The sequence below is a fragment of the Penaeus monodon genome, chromosome 5, assembly GCF_015228065.2.
Source record: "Penaeus monodon isolate SGIC_2016 chromosome 5, NSTDA_Pmon_1, whole genome shotgun sequence".
NCBI classification, from domain to species: domain Eukaryota; kingdom Metazoa; phylum Arthropoda; class Malacostraca; order Decapoda; family Penaeidae; genus Penaeus; species Penaeus monodon.
This window is the reverse complement of record NC_051390.1, coordinates 41,082,967-41,089,041: the sequence shown is the minus strand read 5'-3', so window position 1 is coordinate 41,089,041 and position 6,075 is coordinate 41,082,967.

Genomic DNA, 6,075 nt, shown 5'->3' with positions numbered 1-6,075 from the left:
AAAAAAAAAAAAAAAAAAAAAAAAAAAAATATAAAATAAACAACCCCCAAAAAAAAAAAAAAAAAAAAAAAAAAAAAAACCCCCCCAAACCCCCCACACCCCCACAAAAAAAAAAAAAAAAAAAAAAAAAAAAAAAAAAAACAAAAAAAAAAAAAAAAAAAAAAATATATATAAATTTTTTTTATATATATAAAAATTTTTAAAAAAAAAAAAAAAAAAAAAAAATTAAAAAGGTGTATTTTAACAAGTTAGTTTCCCGCACACATCCCAAAAATTTTAAAAGTTAAAGCGAAACCCAAAACCCCAACCCCCACCCAAAAATTTTTTTTTAATTTTTTTTATTTAAAATTTTTTTAAAAATAATTTTTTTTTTTTAAAAACAAAACAACAAAAATTTTCAAAAAAAATTAAAATTTTTAAATTTAATATTTTAAAAAAAAAATTTTTTTTGTAAATAAATAATAATATTAATATATAAAATTTTTATATTAATAATAATATAATAATATATATAATATAATTAAAAAAAAAAAAAATAATTTTATATATATTATTATATATATAATATAAATAATATAATATATTATATATATATATATATATATATTATATAAATATATTAAAACCCAAAACCACACACCACACACACACAACACCCACAAAACCCCACACCCCCACACACACAAAAAAAAAAAAAATAATAATATTAAAAATATTAAAATTTTAATAATAATTATTATATATTTTAAAAATTAATATTAATAAAAATTATTATAATTATTATTTTAAAATAATATATATATTATATTTAAAAAAATATAAAAATATTTTAAAAAATATAAATAATTTAAAAATATCCTTAAAAAATATAATATACTTAAATATTTTTAATTTTTCCCCTTTTTTGGTTTTTTTTTTATTTTGCCCCCCAAAACGCGGCCCCCCCTTTTTTTTTTTTTTATATTTTATAAAAATTTTTTTTTTCTTTGTTGTTGGGTTTGTGTTGATTTTTTTTTTTTTCCCCAAAACAACCCCCCCCCCCCAACCATCTCTTTACTTTTCCAAAAACCCCCACCCCCCTCCCCCAAAAACCCCCAAAAAAAAAAAAAACAAACAATATTTAAAATTTTTTTTTAAATATAATAAGAAAAATCTTAGTATTTTTCTGTTTTAGCCGGGGCCTCCACAATTTTCGCACAAATTTTCTTGCTTTTTTTACTGAGGGGCCCTTTTTAATATTGTCCTTCCCTTGGTTCCTTCTGTTTTCAAAAATTCTGTTAAAAATTTTTAAATTTTTCTTTTCATCCAAGCCAATTTTAAATTTTTAATTTTTCTTTTTAGTTTCGCTTTCATTAAAAAAAATAATTAATATTAATTTTTATATTATTCCTTTTTTTATATTTACATTCCCTTTAGGCAAAATTTTAACATTTTTTGTTTTGGAAAAAGATTATAATTTTTTTTAATTTTTTTTTTTTTTTTTTTTTTTTTTTTTTTTTTTTTTTTTTTTTTTTTCTTTTCTTTTTTTTTTTCCTTTTTATCCCCCCAACCAACAACAAACCCCCCACGGGAACCACATAGGGCAAATAAAGCCAAACCCAAAAAAGAGACCCACACCCCAAAAAAAAAAAACCAAAAAGCCCAAAAAAACCACCCACCCTAAGCTTTTATTTTAAAAATTTATTTTTTAATTTTTTAATATTAAAGGAGAAGGGAAAGGGGAGGGGAGGAGAAAAGGGGAAAAAAAAATTTTTTTGGGGTTTGTTTAAATTTTCCCCAAAAAATTAATTTTGGGGGGTTTTTGAAAAATTTTTTTTTTTTTTTTTTAAATTTTAAAATAATTTTATTTACCCAAATTTTTATTTAAAATTTTTTTTTTTTATATGGTTTAAACAACCCACTTCCCCCCTTGGGGGTATCTTATAAACCCCTTAATAAAAAAAATTATACATTATAATAATAAAATAATAAAAAATTAAAAAAAAAAAATATATAAAAAAATCCCCCCTTTTTTAAAAAAATATATATTTAAAATATATATAATTATAAATAATATTATATAATTATATATATAAATATAAAATAAAATTAATTATTAAAATTAATATTAATATATATTAAAATATAATATATATATATATATTATATATATATATATAATAAAAAAAAAAAAACCCCAAAAAACACACCCCCCCCTTTTTTATTATTATTATTTAAAATATATATATATATATATATATAAATTTTATAAAAATTTTTTATAAAAATATAAATTATTAACTTTTTATTTTAAATTAAAAATAAAAATTTATTATTTTTTATAATTTTTTATTATAAAAAATTTTTGTATTATTTTATTATTTTAATTTATTTTATTTTTGACCAAAAAACCAAAAACAAAAACAAAAAAACAAAAAAAAAACAAATATTAATAATTTAAAAATTGGGAAATTTTTAGAAATCTGATTTAGGGAAATTAAAAATATTTTTTTTTTTTAATTTAAAAGGTGTGTTGTGGTTTGCTGTGTTTTTTGGGACTGAATTTAAAAAAAAAAAAAAAACAAACCCCCCAAAAAAAAACAGGGGGCCCCCAAACACAACCTTCCAAAAAACCCCCAAAAACAAGGCACAAAAAAAACCAAACTATAACACAAAAAAACCAAACAAAGAAACAAAAAAAAAAAAACCCAAACCCAAATTTTAACCAAAATATATAATTTTTATTATTTTTAAAATAAAATTTTTTTATTTTTAAAAAAATTAAAAGATTTAAAAAAATTTTAAATTTTGTTTGAATTTATTTAAATGGTTTCGTATAAAAAACTTTTAAAAATTATATTATTTTTTTTAAAAAAAAAAATTAACCCCTTTTAATTTTTTTTTAAAAAAAAAAAACTTAATTTTTTATTAATATTATAAAAAAAAAAAAATATTAATATATATATATATATTAAAATATATATATAAAAAAATTTTTATTATATTTATATTTTTTTGTATAATATATATAATTAAAAACACCAAATAAAATAATTTTTTAAATATAATTATATATTAATTATTAAAATTTTAAATAAATTATAATTTTTTTTATAAAAAATATTATATATATATTAAAATATTAGATATATATAAATATATATATTATATTATATATATATATAGATAATTTTTATATATAATATATATATATAAAAAAATAATATATTATTATATTAAATTTTTTTTTTTAATTTTTATTATTTTATAATATTATATTATTATTAAAATAAAAAAAAAAAAAAAAAAAAAAAAAAAAAAAACATATTAAAAAAAATATAAATTTTTTATATATTAAAATTTTATATTATATTATATATAAATTTTTATATATTTTTTTAAAAAATATATAAATAACCCCCAAAGGGGATAAATTTTTTTAAAAATTAATTAAAAAAAATTTAATTTAAATTTTACCCCCCCCAAAGACCCAACCCACACCCCCACCATTTCCCCCAAAACAACCCACAAATTATAAAAATATAAAAATATATTATCCCATTAAAATTAAAAAATATTAAATTAAAATTTTTAAGTGTTGTTTGTTTGGGGGGGTTTTTTAAAAAATCAAAAAACCCAACACAACCCACCCAAAAAAACAAAAAACCAAACACCACGCCCCTACTAACCCACTCCAAACTCACACACCCCCCAACCAATCCCCTTTTTTTTGGCCCACAACCCAAAAAAACACCAAGGAAAACCGGACTTTAACCCCCCCAACCCAACCAACCCCCAAAAACCCCCAAATTAATTTTTGGTCCAAAAATTTTTTAGGGGGGAAAAATTTAAATGATAAAGGAAATCTCCCAAACCCAAATCAAATGTGAAAGTAAATTTAAAAAAAATTTTTATTTTATTTTTTTATTTAATTTTATTAAATTTTAAAATTTTTTCCCCAAAATTTAAAAATTTTTTTTTTAATAACCCCCACACAACACACCCACCAAAAACCCAAAAACCAAACCCAAACCCGCACACAAATCTCAACCTACACCCACCCCCACAAACCCAACAAACCACAACCCCAAAACCAAACTCACACCCCCCACAAACCCAGACGCACAACACAAACAACCGCAAAACCAACCCCCCGGCCCAACCTATATTTTTAAAAATTAAATTTATTTATATTAGAGGAGAGAGGAGGAGGAAAGGGAAAGAAAATTTTTAAGAAGCGAAAGATGATCAAGTATCGTAAGATACCAAACCGCAATTTGGGGAAGATATGCAGGCCACCAACACCTATTTTATATAATTATAAATTAATAATATAATATTTATTTTAAAATTATTTAAACACACACACAACCAAGAACAACACCCACATCCTCAACACAATTTAATATTATCATAATATATTTATTTAAATAATTTTAAATTTTAAAATTTAAACCAACATATTAGATAATCATTATATGATATTATTAATATTTATTTAGTTTAATTAAAAATTTTTTAAAAATCCTTTTATTAAAAATTTATAAATTTTTTTATATTAAATTAAATAACTATGAGATAAAACATTCATTTAAATTCATCTTATTTTCTAATCTAATATATTTTTTTTTTTTAAAAAATAAAATTTCTTTTAAAATTTACCTGAATTCCCGAATGTCCCGTAGGTGGTTTCTCCCATCTTTTATCGTGCTGCCCCGGGCCCTTTTTTTTCGTCTGTGCCCCAAATTTTATTCCCTGCCCTGGGAGCGGTTAGTCTTAATTTTCTATAGACCAGCGTTTTTCTTTTTTTTTCGCCTCGGCTCCGCATAATGATCCCCATGCCTTTTTCTGGGGGGGTCACTTGCCTTAACCCTTTTGCTGTCCGTCCCCGGGGGGTCTTCCAGGGCCAGTAATTTCCCCATTTTTTTCTCCCAAACCCCCGGAAAACTTCTCTCCGTTTTGGGTTTTGTCCGTTCATTAAGGCAAAAAGGGGTCTCGTTAGCTTTTTTTTAAAATAAGCAATGGGCCCCAGAAAATTGTCTGCCGGGGCCTTCCCCGTTGAGTTGCGGCACAACCCCCTTTCCAATGTTTTTATTGAAAGGTTTCCCCTATAACTTTTCCAACCAAAACGCTTTGTTGCATGCATCGATAATTTCTTAACCGGTTTAAAAAATCTAGATCGCATAAGTCGACTTTAGACTTTATATCATATGGGTTGTTTCTGCCCCATTTAGAAAAAACACCGTATTGGTCAGGTTTCTCCCTTTGATAGGGGACCATTCACTTCCCTTTTTAATTTTCCCGAGGCAGGGTAACATTTTGGCAAGGCCGCCAGTTAAACTTCCCAAAGTTTATTGTTCCGTGGGAGCTGGATGCGTGCCACCTTCGGCCCCCCCAAAACAATAAGGGCCTTACTCCACCCTATACTGTGGGGTTTTTCAGAGCTTTTCCCCCGTATGGTGGGGCCCTGCATGGGTCCAACGGTACGTTTCATTTACCTGCCCCAAATTTGTAGGGACCCACCTTTTCTTCTTGGTAAGACCTAACAACCAATTTAGTTCCAGGGCATTCTGGGGGAGGTTTTTTAAGCGTTTTTTCCCCAGATCCGGCCCATTTTCGGTGTTCTTATATTTCAAGGCCAGCTTCCTTTAAGGTGGGCCTTTTTCCTTTCCTGGGGATTGCGCTGAATACTGTTTATTCTGGGACGATTCAAATTACAAATTTTGGGTGGGGGTTCGGATGAATTTTCCCTTTGAGGGAATTTAATTTTGGGAGGGGGCCTTTTATGGCGCTACCCTTTTTCCATTACCAAAATGGATAACCGGAAAATGCAAACAATATTATACCAAACCCATCATACACACCTGCCAAAAACCCAACACACCCACCCAACATAAACAAAAAAAAAAAAATATATATATATATATATATTATATATATATATATATTATATATATATATATATATATATATATATATATATATTATATATATATATAAATAATATATATATATATATATATATATATATATAATATATAATATATAAATATATATTAAAATCTAATTTATTAACTTTTATCAAATTTCAGAAAA